This window comes from Dromiciops gliroides, chromosome 4 (assembly GCF_019393635.1).
Source record: "Dromiciops gliroides isolate mDroGli1 chromosome 4, mDroGli1.pri, whole genome shotgun sequence".
Taxonomy (NCBI): domain Eukaryota; kingdom Metazoa; phylum Chordata; class Mammalia; order Microbiotheria; family Microbiotheriidae; genus Dromiciops; species Dromiciops gliroides.
The window spans coordinates 424408772-424426896 of NC_057864.1; the positions used below are offsets into that span (position 1 = coordinate 424408772).

The window sequence follows — 18125 nt, forward strand, 5'->3', positions numbered from 1 at the left end:
CCCTCTCCATGACACTGGTGGATCCAAAGGAGAGGCAGAGCCAATACAGTTTGGCACCAGTGCTGCTGCAGGAGTTGCCAGAGGGATGTGATGTCCAACATTCAACTGCCTAAGGGACTCCGATTCCTGATTTTCCCTTGGGGTTAACTCGGGAAGCCTTTCCCATATATGGGTATAGCTGCAAGGCATCGGAGGTTTCAAATCAGGGTTCCTTCCCCTAGGCAAGTTGCCTGCCAAGGCTGGTGAGCCCCACCTGCCCAAAGCGACTGGTTTTAAGGCACCAGTGACTCGCCTTATTACATCCCCTTATTACAGGTTAGGAAACCGAGGCTCTGATAATGACTTGCCCATGATCACAGAGAGGAAGCAAGATTCCAGCCCAGGTATTCAAAAACCAAGTTCAGTGTTCTATCTACTAGGCCACCCATGCTCTCAGAGAAGACTTTCCTTCTTGATTTTTTTTTCCCAGTCGTTATATTACCAGGCTCTCCCACAGTGGGGTATTGGTAGAGGGTGGGGCAAAAGCCATAAAGTCATAAAGGGGTTTTGGTATTTAATGACTTTTATTTTTTGTTTTTAATTTATAATACCATAGCATCATATATAGTACATTTGGGAAACAAACATATATATATATATAAATGAAGAAAAAATAATTTTCAAGAAGTTATTAAAACATTAGATCCCGTCCTGAGTTTTAGCTCACTCTATATAACTTCAATATGTGAAAATCCGAACCTGCAAAACAGAAAAAAAATAGTCGAAGATGATGATTTATACAAAAGGATTCTTCAGCTTATATGAGACCTATCATTGGATTCCTTGTAAATGAATTCCTTTGGTACATCTAAAGCATGATTTAATTGACAGACATCCATCATGCATTTTCATAGACACATTTATTGTGAGGGTCTCAGGCATCATTCTCTGGAGTCTCTAGAAGATCAAAAGAAGAAGGGAGGATGGGGCAGGAAGGGGGGGAGGTGTCTGCACAAAGAAGATGATTGATAAATGGTGGTTAAGTTGGACTAAAGGGCCATGAAAGCTAAGCTTACCTACTAATGTATTCTTCTGTTGTCCCAACAATGAGATAATATTTGTAAAGCACTTAGTGCTGTGTTCCTCACATATGCCTGGCATGTAATAGGCGCTTAATCAATGCTTGTTTCTGTCTTCCCTCCCACCTTTCCTCAGGTTGGGTTAGAGAAGAGGTCATATGACGGTCAGTCCATTACTACAGTGAAAGCCATACTTTAAGGTGGTTTTTTTCTTTATTTTTCCTAGAAAAGATCATTTAGGGGCAAGGATATTTTGGGGGGAGGGGGAGTTTTATATTTTGGGACATACTAATAATCCTCATGATCTATAAAAATAATGGCTAACATTTATATAACACTTTAAGGTTTGAAATGTGCTTGGCATGCATTTTCTCATTTGGTCTTCACAAAAGCCCTATGAAGTAGATGCTATTATTATACCCTAATGAGAAAACCGAAGCTAAGAGAGGTTAATGAGTTGCCCAAGGTCACATAATTAATAAGGGTCTGAGGAATACTAACAATAACAAGCATCCGTATCATTTTTTTTAATTTTTTTAATTTTTTTTTTTTTAGTGAGGCAATTGGGGTTAAGTGACTTGCCCAGGGTCACACAGCTAGTAAGTATTAAGTGTCTGAGGTCAGATTTGAACTCAGGTCCTCCTGAATCCAGGGCCAGTGCTCTGTTCACTGCGCCACCTAGCTGCCCCTTGTATCGTTTTTAAAAGTTTAAAAATTGGAAATTGGAAATCTTATATAAACAAATGTTGAAAACTATACAAGTAACTGGAAAATAATAAAATACTTTTATCAGAAAAAAAGAAAAAGAAAAAAAAGTTTAAAAAGCACTTTACAAATATCCATTTTATCCTCACAAACCCTGGGAGATAAGCATTATTATTATAGCCTTTTCACAGATGAGGAAATTGAGGCACTTGCCTGGTCACTTAGGTGTTTGAGGCTAGATTTGCAAGGAAGGATTTGAACCCAGGTCTTCCTGACTCTAGGTCCATTGCCCTACCCCCTATACCTTCTAGCTGAATAATAATAAACAAAAGGTTTAGATTAGAAAGTCAGTGTGGAATGGAACATAGAGCACTAAGCTTTGAATCAGGAAGACCTAGGTTTGTACCCTGAATCTAACATTTAAAATCCGAGTGACCCTGGGCAAGTCCATACCTTCTCAAAATCTCCAGTCTCTTACTGGAAAAAAGGGATAAAATGCCAAAGTTGGTACCTTTCCTCATAGGGTTGTTATGAGGGTCAAAAGAAATAATGTATCTAAAGTGCTACATAATAACCAAATTATTATTAGATTCTTTCTTTTTTTCTTTTTTTTTTTTTGGTGAGACAATTGGGGTTAAGTGACTTGCCCAGGGTCACACAGCTAGTCAGTTTTAAGTGTCTGAAACCAGATTTGAACTCAGGTCCTCCTGATTCCAGGGCTGGAGCTCTATCTACTGTGCCACCTAGCTGTCCCCTAGATTATTTCTAAGGTTCCTTCTAGACCAAGAATTCTAATTCTCTGAAGAGTTCATTGCACCCCAAACACACACTCTTTGATCCAGTCAAACTGGCCTTCTCTGTGTCCCTTACATATGTTACTGCTGCTTCCATCTTTGTACTGGCCAGCCCCCATGCCTGGAAAGCCCTCCCTCTTCACCTCATGGAATCATCTTCCTTCAAGATGCCACCCAAGCCCAACCTCCCATGTGAATATTATACTGCTAATGTCCTCCCTCACTAATTATGTTGTGTTTTTACTACTTTCCATTGTATTCTACTTATATTTAGTCTGTTTGTATCTATTCTATGTGTGTGCATGAGAGACAGAGAGAGAGAGAGAGAGAGAGAGAGAGAGAGAGAGAATTTTCCCATTAGAATTTGAAATCCTTCAAAATGAGGATTATTTCATTTGGTGATTTTTTTTAATTCCAGCACTTAGCACAGTCCCCAGCACACAGTAGGTATTTAATAAATGTTGGTTGATTGTTTGATTACTTATAAATAGATGTTTATGAAAAGAATTGGAGATCTTGAAGAAGGGCATTTCTAAGCTATGTTGCTCTCTTTTTTTTTGTTTGTTTGTTTTTGTAAGGTAATTGGGGTTAAGTGACTTGCCCAAGGTCACACAGCTAGTAAGTGTTAAGTGTCTGAGCAGGGATTTGAACTCAGGTCCTCCTGAATCCAGGGCCGGTGCTCTATCCACTGTGTCACCTAGCTGCCCCTCATTTCCAAGCTATGAAGGACATTTCAAGGGGTAGACTAGGATCCAGCTTTGGACACACTCCTTACAACCCAATTTTAAGTAGCTAAGATTCCCTTAAAAATATTCTCCTTCCTTAAGCCCCATCACAATCTTTGAGGGGTCAAAACTAGAGGCTGATCCCAAATTCCACATTGAGGAAATTGAAGTTCTAAAGGTTTTTGTTATTTTTCTTTCCCAGAGAGGAAACAGACCAGGGCTGCTCCACAGAAACTAAGTCCTCATTAAGCTATAAATAACAAAGATCCTCCTTACAAAAAAACCACGACAGATGCAAGGCCAACACTGGCCTTTTCCTTTCCCACAGTGGCTTTAAAAGTAATGACCAAGGTGCTTGCAGACAAATTAATTGGCACCTGGATATGCTGAGGTCACCAGAGTCCAGCCCTCTGTCTGCTATGGAGAGGAGTATTTGTATCATTAGTGTCAGTGAATAACTCCTTTTTCCTGAGACAGCCATAAAGAAGTATATTGCCTTCTCCCAGCCCCTATAATTGGCACATTTACAAAGGCATAATTCCAATGTAGGAACGAGCCCTAAAGAATGCATATTACAAAAATGTCTAGTTGTACATATACTAAGGATGCCCCCACTGTACTCACATCTTGCACAGTCTCTTTCCTTCATGTGGCAAAAGAGGACAAAGCTCAAGTATCAGAATGAATTTTGTTTTTAGAAAGGGTCTCAAGTTGTCCAGAAGTAATAGGGTTTTTTGTTTGTTTGTTTTTGTTTTGTTTTGTTTTGTTTTGTTTTGTTTTGTTTTTGCAGGACAATGAGGGTTAAGTGATTTGCCCAGGGTTACACAGCTAGTAAATGTCAAGTGCTTAGATTTGAACTCAGGTTCTCCTGAATCCAGGGCCAGTGCTTTATCCACTGTGCCACCTAGCTGCCCCCAGAAGTAATAGTGGTTTTTTTTATTCTGTCTAACCCTGACCCCCAAATCCAAGTCCTTCTAATTTAGAGGTACTGGGCTGTGCTGGAAAGAGCATTTGCAGTGACATGATCACCACCTGTATGACCTTGGGGAAGTTGCTTGACCACTGGTCCTCATTTTCCTCATCTATAAAACAAAAAAGTTAGATCTGTAAGGTCCCCTCTAGTTCTCATTTCTATACTGAAGCATCTCTCTATTGACTATGATACTTTTTTGTTTGTTTTTTGTCTTCCCATTCATAAGAACTAGGTGCAATATACAATATGGTCATGTGGTACCATAGAAAGGGCAGGGGTTTGGGAGCAGAGGACCTGGTCTTAAATCCCACCTCTGATCCTACCTGGATGACCTTAGTCACTTAACCTTTCTAATTCTCCATTTTCTCTCCTGTAAAAATGAAGGGGTTGGACTAGATAACCTCTAAGGTCCCTTCCAGCTCTGCATGTACGATCTAGCCCATCTCCCTCATTTTACAGAGGGGAAAACTGAGAGGGAGGGAATTGAAGTGACTTATCCAAGATCACACAAATAGCAAGTATCGGAGATGGGATTTGAACCTGGGTGCTCTGCCTTCGGAGTCATTGCTCTTTCCACTGGACCATATTGCCTCTCTCCCTAATGGGTCATGAAATACTATATTCATTAACATCTCTCACACCAAATGATGTATTTCTTAAATGGGCACTCCAAGAAGAGAAGAGATTTATTAGCTTTGGCTCCACTGACATTCAGACAGTTCCACAGTGAGAAAATGTATGAAAAAACACACTTTTAAACTTTAAAGCGTTATATAAATATCAGGTGTTGGTGTTGGTTTTGCATCCCAACTACCCTTACTTAATGCCAAACCTCCTAAAAGCCATTCTGCTTTCCCCCGCTTCCAATTTCAGCAAGCCACCAACTCCATGTTAGCTAATGTTTCACCTTTTCTCCTGTCTATCAGCTGGCACAACCAGTCTTCCTCTCAGTCCCTCCCAACTTTATCTGCTCCTTCAGTCCCCCTCCTTGTTGTTCAGTCAGCTTTAACCTTTTGTGACCCCATTTGAGGTTTTCATGGCAAATACTGGAGTGGTTTGTTATTTCCTTCTCCAGTTCATTTTGCAGATGAGGAAACTGAGGTAAACAGGATTGTGACGTACCCATGGTCACACAGTGAGTAAGCACCTGAGGTAAGATTTGAACTCAGCAAAATGAGTCTTCCTGATTCCAAACCCAGTGCTCTATCTACTGCTCCTCGTTACCTGTTCTTTCCCACCCCCCTCCCCATTTCCATTAAACTCAAATCTCCAAAAGTAATGATCCCATTTCACTTTATTCTACTCAAAGGTGCTACCTAGTGACAAGCCTTTTTAATGACATGAACACTGCACTAGTTTGCAATGTGGAGTAGGTGAGTAGGTAACAAGGTGGTTAGGACACTTCACAGACTCCTAGACTACTAGAGATGGAAGGATCAACCTAGTACTGTGCCCTTGTGTTACAGATGAGGAAAGTTGTCCTGAAATGTTAAATCACTTGCAGAGGTCACACAGATGCTAAGCAAGTGGCAGAGCTGGGATCCAACCTCCATGAACATTGTCCCCTCAGACATTCAGCTATTTGAACATGGGGTGTCCTGGGAGGGAAGTGTTTTATGGAGCAGGCATAGGTGCAATCCAAGGGAAAGAAAGGCTGATGCATTTGACATGACTGGAAGCAAAGCCTTAAATAGTCCAGAAAGCTTGGCAGTAACCTCCCTCATGAAAGGTTTCTAGGAATGCCTTTTGCACACCCAAAAAGAGTACAGACATAGAAAGAGACAGACTTCTGGTATCATAAAACTGGTTGACCAGATTTTCCCCCTTAGCTTGGTAGGTTAGTTTTTCAGTTTTAATTCCTAGCCTAGAATTAGGCATAGTGCATAGAGAGGCAGGCTGGCAGTAAAATGCAGGTTCAAGTACTGCCTCTGATACTTAATATCTATGTGGACCTGGGAGAATCATTTAATCTTTAAAAAATTCTACAGCAATTTAGAGTATTCTTGCTGGTGTTCAGATTCCTTCTTTCTTTCATCATCCCCATTTATTCCCCCACCTTACGGTGCCATGTCTATCACTAGCCTGAATCGATAATTGAGTCATATCAGAAAGCCTAGAGAATTTCAGAAAAGAATCCAGCAAGAGCCAAAGTGTGAAGAATTTTCTTCCCATGGAATTACTCTGTACAGAAAAGTACTCCCCACTCTCAAGTCCTATCAAGAATAACTTCCCAGGACAGCTAGGTGGTCCAGTGAATAGAGCACCAAGCCCTGGAGTCAGGAGGACCTGAGTTCAAATCCAGCCTCAGACACTTAACACTTGCTAGCTGTGTGAGCCTGGGCAAGTCACTTAACCCTCATTGCTCAGCCCCCCCCCAAAATAAAAGAAAGAAAAGAATAACTTCCCATTCATAATCATCCCTCCTCATGGTTGAACTGTTCCCTAGATGCTAGGACTAAAAACAAATCACTGCTTGCTTGTGTTCTCGTCTCTCTCTCTCTCTCTCTCTCTCTCTCTCTCTCTCTCTCTCTCTCTCTCTCTCTCTCTCTCTCTCCCACTTCTTGGGAAATAGTTCTAAATCTATGAGCAAGTACAACCACACCACTTTGCAGAAAAGGAAACTGAGGCTAGGGAGATTAAGTAATTTCTCCAAGATTACACTACACATCAAGGTATGATTTGAACCCAAATCCTTCTACTCCAGTACCAGTGTTGTTTCCTCTGTACAGTACTGCCTTCCTTCATAGTAGTTTGCTAAGTGCTGCTTTTATTAACATCTCTCACTACATGATGGCTTTGCTATAGAACTTGGGATCTTTGGAAAAACAAAGCAATAGGTGTTTCAGTGGATGGAGAGCCAGACCTGGAAAGACTTGTATGAACTGATATATAGTGAAGTGAACAGAACCAGGGGAACGTTGTCCAGAGTAACAGCAATATTGTTTGATGAAGAACTGTGAATGGTTTAGCTATTCTCAGCAATACAAATTTGGTACTCAAAACTTTAAATAAAAATGTTTATTTTTTTAAAATATCAAATGCTCTCTTTTCTTTGCCCATCTGCCAAGCACAGCAGAAATCTATCGGGTCAGATTGGGATTGGTCATGTGATCACAGTTCAATATTTTCTCCAAGATGGAAAGGGTCCCAAAATTCTAAGTGCAGCCTTGAGCTTTAATCATTTCAGAAGTGTAAATGCTATAAAGTTACCCCAAAAATGTTGAAATATTAATTATTTGATTTTTTTAAAGATTGATCAGGTTCTAATTTAAATTCAACATAATTACTATCTTCTTACTATATATTGCTCTGGTAGATTTTCAATCTTTGTAAAGACTTTCATTAGCTGCTGATTGGTGACTACAAGGATTGCATTTGTGATCCTAGTCTTAAAATCATCCAAAGGATGAGGTTTTGATGAATATGTAACACAACAAAAAGTCTAATGAAGACAGACCAAGTGACCAAAGTAGTCTGAGAAAATGTCATCTAGAAAATTATACACACACACACACACACACACACACACACACACACACACTATGCAAATGACAAAATATGGCATCTTATGAAAAATTTAAATTGACTTTTTTGGGGGGGTAAGGCAATTGGGGTCAAGTGACTTGCCCAGGGTCACACGGCTAGTAAGTGTCAAGTGTCTGAGGCTGAATTTGAACTCAGGTCCTCCTGAATCCAGGGCTAGTACTTTATCCACTGTGCTACCTAGCTGCCCCATAAATTGACTTTTATTCAAAATGCACAAAAATAAAGCTAGGTAGAACAGTGGATATAGCACTGGGCCTGGAGTTAGAAAATCTTGAGTTCAAATACAGCCTCAGACACTTACTAGCTGTGTGACCCTGGGCAAATCATTCAATTTCTATTTGCTTCAATTTCCTCAACTTTAAAATGGGGTTAATAATAGCACCTCCCCCTCCCCGGGATTGTTGTGAGGATCAAATGAGGTAATATTTATAAAGTTCTTAGCATGATACCTAACATAAGTACTCTACAAATGCTAGCTATTGGTATTATTGGAGCAGCTAGGATGCTCAGTGGATAGAGTACCAGGCCTAAATTCAGGAAGACATCTTCCTGAGTTAAAATCTGACCTCTGACATTTAATACCTGTGTGACCCTGGACAAGTCATTTAACTATGCTTCAGTTTCTTCATCTGTAAAATGAACTGGAAAAGGAAATGGCGAGATTAGCATCTTTGCCAAGAAAACCCCAAATGGGGTTCCAAAAAGTTGGACACAACTGCAATGACTGAACAACAAATCATTATTGTTAAGAATATATATATATATATATATATGTAATTAGTCTCAATTATATTCTTGTGGGGGCAGCTAGGTGGTGCAGTGGATAAAGCACCAGCCTGGACTCAGGAGGACATGAGTTAAAATCTGGCCTTAGACACTTGACACTTACTAGCTGTGTGACCCTGGGCAAGTCATTTAACCCTCATTGCCCTGCAAAAACAAAAACAAACCAAAAAAAAAACAATTATATTCTTATAAGTTTGTAGCATCTATACTTCTGAAATAATTAAAGCTTAAAACTAAACTAAGATTTTTGGGACACTCTTTATATGGACAAGTATCGCATAGGATAGACAGACATGGAGGGGTTAGGATCTGTGTTGTTGGAGAAGCATCCACATTGATGAGATCACAGATCCACTGTAGCATTTGATATTTGGCTAAGTTTCATTCCCAAATACTCTTATGAACCCCTGAAACCAACCTAGAGTCCCAGGTGGCTAAGGGAAGAATTGGTTCATGGCAATACAAACTGAGAAAGATCTTTTGTTAAGAATAGTGGATTCTGGGGGCAGCTATGTGGCATAGTGAATAGAGTACCAGTCCTGGAGTCAGGAGGAACTGAGTTTAAATCTGACCTCAGACACTTTAATTTACTAGCTGTGTGACCTTGGGTAAGTCACTTAACCCTCATTGCCCAACCAAAAAAAAATTTTTTAAAAAAGAATAGTGGGTTCTGTTTTCTGCCATTAAATAAAACAAATGTCTAGCCATGCAATCAGGTGGTCAAAGACTGACTCGGGTATTGGATTTAGCAAATTCGATCAATAGCTTTCAAGAAAATAGGATTTCCCTGGGGAAAAAATTATATTAATGATGGATAAAACAAATAAGATTGCATTTATTAAGGCCATTGACAATCTTTCAAAATATATGATAGACTACAAGACAAATGTCAGCTTTTGCCTTTAACCGAGCTTTTTATCAGCAAAAAAATGAGCAGATCCATACAGGCTCAGAATACTCTCAAGATGTGTATGTCCTTTTGAAATAACACATATGAAGTTATTGTTATTCAATTGTTCAGTCATGTCCAATTCTTTGTGACAAGTTCATGGGGTGTTGGGGATTTTTTTTGGTTTGTTTTTTTTTTCAAAAATAGTAGAGTGCTTTGCCATTTCCTTCTCCAATGTGTTCCCATTTTACAGGAAAGGAACTGACGCAAATAGGGGGTAAGTGACTTTCCTCTGGTCACATAGCTAGTAAGTGTCTGAGGCCAGATTTGAACTCAGATCTTCCCCACTCCCATCCTGGTGCTCTGCCTACTACAGCACCTCACTGCTCCAACCATCATGTTAGATAGATAATTGGGCTAGAAGTCAGGAGACCAGGTTACTGGCACTCTTGCTAGACACTCCATCTCTAACCTTTATTCATTTGCAGGTTTCATATCCCACCTCTGCTCCTTACTGCCTGTAATGACTCTGGGCAAATTTCTTGACTTTTCTGAGCTTTGGCATCTTTATTTATACATGGTTGTACTAGATGACCTGAGCTAGAGAGGTTAAGGTGAGGCCAATTTGCCCAAGCTTGGATCTATACTCTCCCTTTCTGCTGATTGATGAAAGTCTAAGCAGAACAAAGTAATGAATTTCACCTAGGTTCATTTCAGTGATTCACAAAGTATCAGACACAACTGAAATGACTGAACAACCATCTTAAGTTACCTTATATTATGCTTATCTGTGAACATGTAGTAGCCTCACCATAGAATGTTAAATGCCTGAAGGGAGGGACTAGTTTATATCTTTGCATTCCTGGTCAACTAGCACAACACCATGCACACAGTAGATACTTAATAAAAAATTGTTGAATTGAATAGAGTTAAATTCTGATTTTGAGTCCCGTGCTCCTTTCATGATGCCACATTGCCTTTTACTTATTTCTATGTACTTACATATACCTAACCCCTCATGATATGTATAGTTACTTGAGAGAAATGATTATTAATAACCAATAATTTGAGAAGACGCAAAGTTCTCCCCTTCTTCCCAAGTTCTGTTTTTAAAAGTTCAGTCTCTTGAAAGAAACTGCCAATAATGATATTAGACCAGGATGCTCCCCCCTGCCCCCCCGCCATGAGACAGCTCTTGTGTTCTGCTCAGGCTTGGGTAGGGCATATATTCTTTGAATTGATAGCCCAATGCTGGGGGTGGTCTGGTATAGATATAGTTTTTCTGTCCAAGGGTGACATGATGTCACTCCCAGCCCCTAATTTTAACATAGCCCACTTCCGATCATGTCAACCATTACAACCAACAGCTGTTTGATGGACCACCTCTTGTCTAAAGGCATAAAATCCCAAAGAAGTGGCCATGTGATCTCTTTTTGATGAATAAGAGGATAAGGAACCAATCTATTGCTGGCTACGACTGATAAAAATTGATTATAATTTACCTAAAACTTTGTCTTTCAAAGTTATTTTAATTGCCACACACTTGACAGATTTTCACCATAGCAGACAACAGCAATTTATACCTATCTTTCCCTGTACAGTCTACTTTTTACCATTATGTACAAATGCCTCCACAGAGCAGGTAGGACATACCTAGTAAGGATGCAGAAGGTCATAGAGGAGGGAGACAGCAATGTGAGGGAGTCAGAGTCCAGGGCCAGGAAATACTGGTTTGAAAGATTCAGAAGCAGTCTGAGTCTCCACTGAGGCCCCAGCTGCCACCTCAGGAAGTGTAAGTTTGCTTCCTCGAAACTACCACAGATTCTGAAAGTATTAACTATCCTATGAAATCACCTGTTAAATGGGTTTTTTCTCTTTTCTCCGTGTCACCCTCACTTTTATGTCCCCTCCCCATCTAGGAAGGAGATTGAGTTGCTCTGTTTTCTTCTTGTCATACATCTTGTTTTTCCTTTCAGCAAATGCTATCAACTAAGCTGTTATTTGTTTGTCAGTCATATTTCAGTGAAAAGGAGTGACTTTTGGGAAATCCTGGAATGTTCCTTGTTTTTCCACACTGAAATGAAAAGTAATCAAGTTTTTGATACTTGGATTTTTGCCTTATGGTTTTTAATGAAACAGATTTTTGTTTCTATAGTGAAGGATCATTGTGTTTTGTGTATACAATGAGGACTAGCAAGTACACATAATTACAAGGAAATATCTAGCTTAATACAAGCCTGTAAATCTATTAAAAACTGACTTCTAGAAATCAGGAACCTAATTAATCTTAATAATCCTAAAAATTCAACATACAAATATTTATGGCAAGAGGATAGAATTAGAATATTGATCAGTACCTCTCCAAGCTCCTGCACAAGGTCACATGGGTAGCAGAGATGGCAAGATGCAGCCTGGACTTGCAAGGAGAGAAAGAGAGAGAGGGAGGAGAGGAGAGGAGAGGAGAGGACAGGAGAGGAGAGGAGAGGAGAGGACAGGATAGGACAGGAGAGGACAGGAGAGGACAGGAGAGGACAGGAGAGAGATGGGTGAGAGAGATAGAGAGAACTATGATTGAGTGACCTCTCTGCCTATCAGAAAAAGTAAGAGAGAGTGAATTATTCTATGTATATATTACCTATAACCTTCCTACCTTCTCTTCTAATCAGGTTAGAGCAGCCAAACAAAAATGTACTTCCTTCTTGCTGGCATCTCCAGATTTACTCCTCCAGTCCCATCAGGGTAGAAGGTAAACCAGCACTTTCTAGATTCTAAAGCAAGTGCCAAATCTGAAGTCATTGAAAGTGTTGCCCCACCTTTTTTTTTTTAAGGAATGTTTACTTTGAAACCCAGGAAATACTGTCTTATTAGCATTCAAAAACCACCACTTCAAACTAGTCAAAGGTCCATTGCTCCTCCCTTTTCCAAGAGCTATTATTCTGTCTGGAGCTTAGGTGAGAGGGTGTATTATTTATTATTACATTACCTCACCCCCTTTTAAACATCTAGAAGATAACCAAATGTCAGTCAATGATTTGGAGACGAAACAATGGAAAATTGAAGTAGAAGCATTTTCTTATCTTTGATAAGAGGCTGAATTGTTATCATTATTATTCTCTGCCCATGAACTGGTTTTTGCTATCACATGTATACACATGTTGTCCTCTCAAGGTAAAGTGTCATCCTGAGAATATTAGGTCTGAAAAATTAGTCAGTTATAACGATTTTCTTTTCCTGTAAAAAACAATTGACAGGAAATAAATGAAGGTTAAAAGGGAAAGGGGGACAAGAAGCTGTGAACACTGAAATAATTGATTACATATTATCTTGGGAGACAGAGGGTATTTTGGAAAGAATTTCAGGTTTGTATTCAGAAGACCTTGGTTCAAATCTCACCTCTGCCTCTTACTACCTCTGTGACCTGGAGTAAGCCACTTAACATTTCTGAGCCTCAGGTTGGGGAGGTTGAACTAGATAGCTTCTAAGTTTCCTTCCAGCTTAATACCTATGATACTAACATCTAAGGAAGAAAGGGGAAAAAGTATTGTCTTATAGCTCATAATAGTTAACAGATGGTCTTTATAGAATAAAGAATAAAGGCTCAGCCTCATAGTTGGAAAAATCTGAATACAAGTCTTGTCTTTGACACATACTGTCTTTATCCTAGCTTCTTAAACTGTGGTTCACAACCCCATATGTGGTTGAGTCACTGAATGTGTGGGTTGTGAAAATTTTGGCAACAGTAAAAGGTTATATTTACCTATTTTATATACCTATCTACCCAGGGTGGAATAAAATTTCTCAGGCAAAAAAGGATCAAAAGTGGAAAAAGTGGGGGCAGCTATTTGACACTTACTAGCTGTGTGACCCTGGGCGAGTCACTTAACCCTCATTGCCCTGCAAAAAAGAAAAGTGGAAAAAGTTTAAGAAGCCCTGGCCTATGTGATTATGAGCCAGGCACTTAATCTCTCAATTCCCCAAGCTAAGATTATAAACTGGAGGTGAATAGCCAAACTGTATGAGTGGAGGAAGATTTCACACAAAGAGTTTTCCATAAAAAAGAAATCACAAGTCAGAAAACCAAAAAAGGAGGGAAATATGGTTAATGACAGTTTTGAAGTAAATGGCAGGAAATTGTACTAAATTTCAGATACAGAACACACAAAGAAGTAAGGAAACACATTAATTTAGAACCTACTGGGTTGAGTGCCAGTCCTGGAGTCAGGAAGACCTGAGTTCAAATCCAGCTCTAGACACTAACTGGGTGACCCTGGGCAAGTCACTTAACCCTGTTTGCTTCAGTTTCCTCATCTGTCAAATAAGCCGGAGAAGGAAATGGCAAACCATCCCAGTACCTTTGCCAAGAAAGTCCCCAAAGCATCACAGAGTCAGACACAACTGGAAGATGACTAAAAAATAAATAAATAATCCTGTGTGGTTGATGCTACAAAGAGTATCAAGAATAAATATACATTTAAAGAGCCATATGCAGAAGCAGAATAACCACCTATTACGTGGGAGTTCTGGTGCTAAGCATTTCTGAAGTATTACCCTGAAAGGTAGATGCTATTATTTCCCCCTCTTAGGATTGAGGAAACTAGAGCAGACAAAGGTTAAGTGACTTATCCAGAGTCACGCAGTAAGTGTCTGAGGCTAGATTTGAACTCAGGTCTTCCTGACTCCAGGGCCAGCATGCTATCCACTGTGTCATCTCTGCACAGCATACTATAGAATCACTGAAGCCAAATCGACTACTAATCTCGACCTGCTTTCTGCTAAAAGGAATGAATGGTAGAGAGACATTTTCTAACAATGCCAAGTGAAGAATGAAGCCACATCTGAACTTAGAAAGGCAAAAGGACACAAGGGATAATGCACGAAACTCATAGTCAGGAAGGTCTGGGTTCAAGTTCTACCTCAGATACTAGTTTTATGATTCCAGGAAAGTCACTTTCCTGAGCCTCACATTCCCTATCTGTAAAAGGGGGAACAATAATAGGACCTGCTCAAAGGGTTATTGTTAAGTACCAGAAAAGATGATGTTTATGTGCTACTTTGCAAACCTGAAGAGGTTACATATCGAGCACATTCTACCAGCTCCCCATTATCACTGGCAGGCTCTCTCTTCTCTGCTGAAAGACACTAAAACAAATGAGTTCTGAGCTAGATTCCTATTTTGTTTTTGAGACTATGTCAGCCTGACTTGCAGTAACAGTTGGAGAGCACAGAGAATAGAGGGACCAGGAGTCACGCAGACAAATTCAAATCTGGTCTTAGATACTTACTCTAAGTAAGACTATAAGCAAGTCACTTAACTCCTGTTTACCTCAGTTTCCCAATCTGTAAAATGGAAATAATGGTGGCACCCACCTCCCAGGAGGACCTGTGAGATAATGATTGTAAAGCACATAGTAAAAACTATATAGATGTGAGGTATTATCATTACCCAGGCTGGAAATGCATTGGCCCCTCAAAACCTAATCCCGCTAATGATCAACACAAAAACTTTAATGTACTCTGTCTTTCCAACCTGGGCCAGCTCATCCCTCTTTAGGTAGCTCAGTATACCCTTCCCTCACAACTCCTCATCCCGGGAGCTCACCAGAGAGAGCATAGAACTTGATGTGGACCCCTGATTATCAGAGTTTACTGCAGCTCAGAACTCTGAGTGAAGGATCCACCAGCCTCAGCCTCCCCATGATCTGGGATTATAGATGGGTGCCACCAAACCTGCCTGGCCTGCTGTTTTATAGAAGATTCACAATGACAGAGTCTCTCCTGTCAATTCCAAAATGCTTCTGATCATAATTTAAATATCTTGTATTGACTGATTGATTCAATGGAGATGCTTAGGCCTTTTCATCCCCTAGTTCTGCCCCAAATTGAGTGGTTCTATCAAAATGCTCTCACTAGATAATGATATCAAGGTCAGATTATTTTGTTAGTTACTGAAATTAAGGTAAAATGATTGATTGACTCCATCCACCCCACCCTTCCACATAAATGGCAGATATCATTATCTCTAACTTGTCATGATGTGCATTCTTTGACTCATACTTGGCTTTAGCTTCATGGCTAAAATTCATTGTGCAATGGCAGATTGTAATTTTGTCAGTATTTATTATTATTATTATTGTTGTTGTTGTTGTTGTTGTTATTATTATTATTATTATTATTATTGCTTGATGACCCACCCATCCATATTACAAAGATTCCCAATTTTCCCAGTGTGGACCTTTCCTCAAATGTGTTACCTAATGTTTAAGAGTTTATGTGGCTAAAATATTCATTACTCTATAGACATATATTTTATTTGTGCATAGCTGTTTGTTTGCATGTTTTCTCCCCAATTAGACTGTGAACTCCTTGAGGGCAGGGGCTATTTTTTTTTTGCCTTTCTTTGTATCCCTAGCACTTAGCATAGTGCTTGGCACATAATAAGTTCTTAATAGATTCTTGTTGACTTGTTGATTTGACTGGACCCAAGCTGTACCTCTATTCAACTTGGAAGGTCCTGCTAGAGTTTGTGTGCCAATGATATAGCCTCTGAGAGAACAGGTTCACATTCTTCACTGGAACACTAGCCCATATTGGCTAGAAAAACGACAGCAACATTGAAGGAAAAGACTTTCAGTCCCTTTGTTTTAAAGGTTCTCTCTGTCAAAAGAGAGATTATTATCTGTTGTTAAGAGGTTGTGATAGACAGAGACCATGTCTGGACAGGTAGATCCCTGATACAATGCAGGGAACTAGCCTAAGCCATCATTCAAAAGCAATAAAAAGTTTTCCCAACACCTACCCTCACTTCTCCCACTCCAGAAAAAATAAAAGGCAGCCCATGAAGGTGATAGATGAATACAGAACTGGAATTTACTTAGTTTTCTTCCTGGAATAAAAAAAGGATCTCAGAAATAATTTCATTGCAAAACTTAAGTGTTTAACTTTCTTTGTCAATAAAGAAGCAACCCGGAAAACTCAAGGAAAAGAAAGGAAAGAAGGGCGAGAAGATAGACCAATATGCTTCTTTTCTAAATTAAAGATCGCCATTCAATTCTTCCATTAATTTGCAATGCAATGTATGAGACAAATGAATCTGCAAAGTATTTTAAAGTTATTCTCCTTATTTAGTATTTATCACATTCCTTTCTGAGAAAGGATAAGCTATAAAGTTAGGCTAAGCTACTAATTGACTAGCTTTATTTAATGTAAATTTGTCTTCTGTGTATAGAATATTTGGTCATTAATATTCCTTTCCCACATATTTTTGTTCTCAGCTTACAATTTTGCTAATCCATATGGTAAGACCATATGGTGTAAAAAAAATAAAATTGGAAATAAATTGATTACTATAAATAAGGATCTATAGATTCACTAATATCAATACTCCTTTCACAGATGAAAACTGAAGCCCTGCTATGACATGGTAAAGAGATTTCAAGTATTGACATGGTTGAAGCTCACCCTACCCCCTTATTTACAGAGGTGGAGACTATAGGTGTGGAACATTGTATAAAGTACCAGGCTTTTCAACATCTTGTTTAGTTTTGACTGACATTTTTTTCTTTCCTCTTTTTTATTCTTTATTATTAGAGACAGGGAGTGGGGAAGGATATATTGTCCTATGTTGATGATATGAAAGCAACAAAAAAAAATCAATATTTTTAAATGAAGTTTCTAAGGCTAAAAATCATTACCTTTCAACCAACCTGGTACTGAGCCTGTCTGATCCATGGACAGTAGGCTCGTACTCAAAGCCATTCCAACTTGGGAGATTTCGGAGCTTAAAATCTGCTAGCATGACCTTGAAGAACACTAGTCTACTTTTATGCCATAATGAAGAATAGAATAGGGCTTTTGGAGGCAGCTAGGTGGTGCACTGTCTCTGAATTCAGGAGGACCTGAGTTCAAATCCAGCCTCAGACACTTGACACTCGCTAGCTGTGTGACCCTGGGCAAGTCACTTAACCCCAATTGCCTCACCAAAAAAAGACAAAAGAATAGAGCTTTTGTAAAAGGATCATAATCAGGAGTAAATAATTAAATTTAATAAGACCAAAATAATAACAATAATCTAAAGAAAGTATCAAAATTCCAAATTTTCAAGGGATATCAAAGGCCAACTAGTCCAACCTATAACTGAAAAAAAGATCTTATTCAACATTCCTGACAAGTGATCATTCAATATTTATTTGGGGACCACTAAGTGACAGAAGACCCAATATCTCCCAAGGCAGCCTATTCTACTTTTAGACATATTACCTTACATCAAGTCTAAATCTGCTACTAAAATTTTCACAAGTTCAACTCATCTTTTGCTCCAAATATAATTCTTCTTTCACATTAGAAATCATAAACTGTCTCACACTAGGTTCTTTCTTCCTTATGCTAACCATCCTCAGTTCATGACTTAAGGATTCTCATTATCCTAGGGATCCTACTCTGGGATATTTTCAGCTTAGCAATGTCCTTCCTAACATTTAGTGCCCAGAATGCATCAAATATTAGAAATGTCATCTGACCAGGGCAGAATCCATCAGGAACATCAACTCTCTGGTGAAGTCTAACATTGCATTATTTTTTTTGTTGCCATGTTGAACTTTTGGCCTGTAACCTATTCCATCTCCCATATATTTTTTAGATTCATTGCTATTG

The 18125-nt window shown here is 39.2% G+C and overlaps 1 long non-coding RNA gene across 2 annotated transcripts in view; it reads right to left on the reverse strand.

Moving 5' to 3' along the window:
- Positions 1-684: 684 nt before the first annotated feature.
- The window catches only part of LOC122725334, a 128081-nt gene continuing 110640 nt past the window's right edge, over positions 685-18125 (reverse strand). For both annotated transcript variants that reach the window (XR_006352724.1, XR_006352723.1), the window contains one exon: positions 685-738. This is a non-coding gene — a long non-coding RNA (uncharacterized LOC122725334). The remainder of the gene's footprint in view (positions 739-18125) is intronic.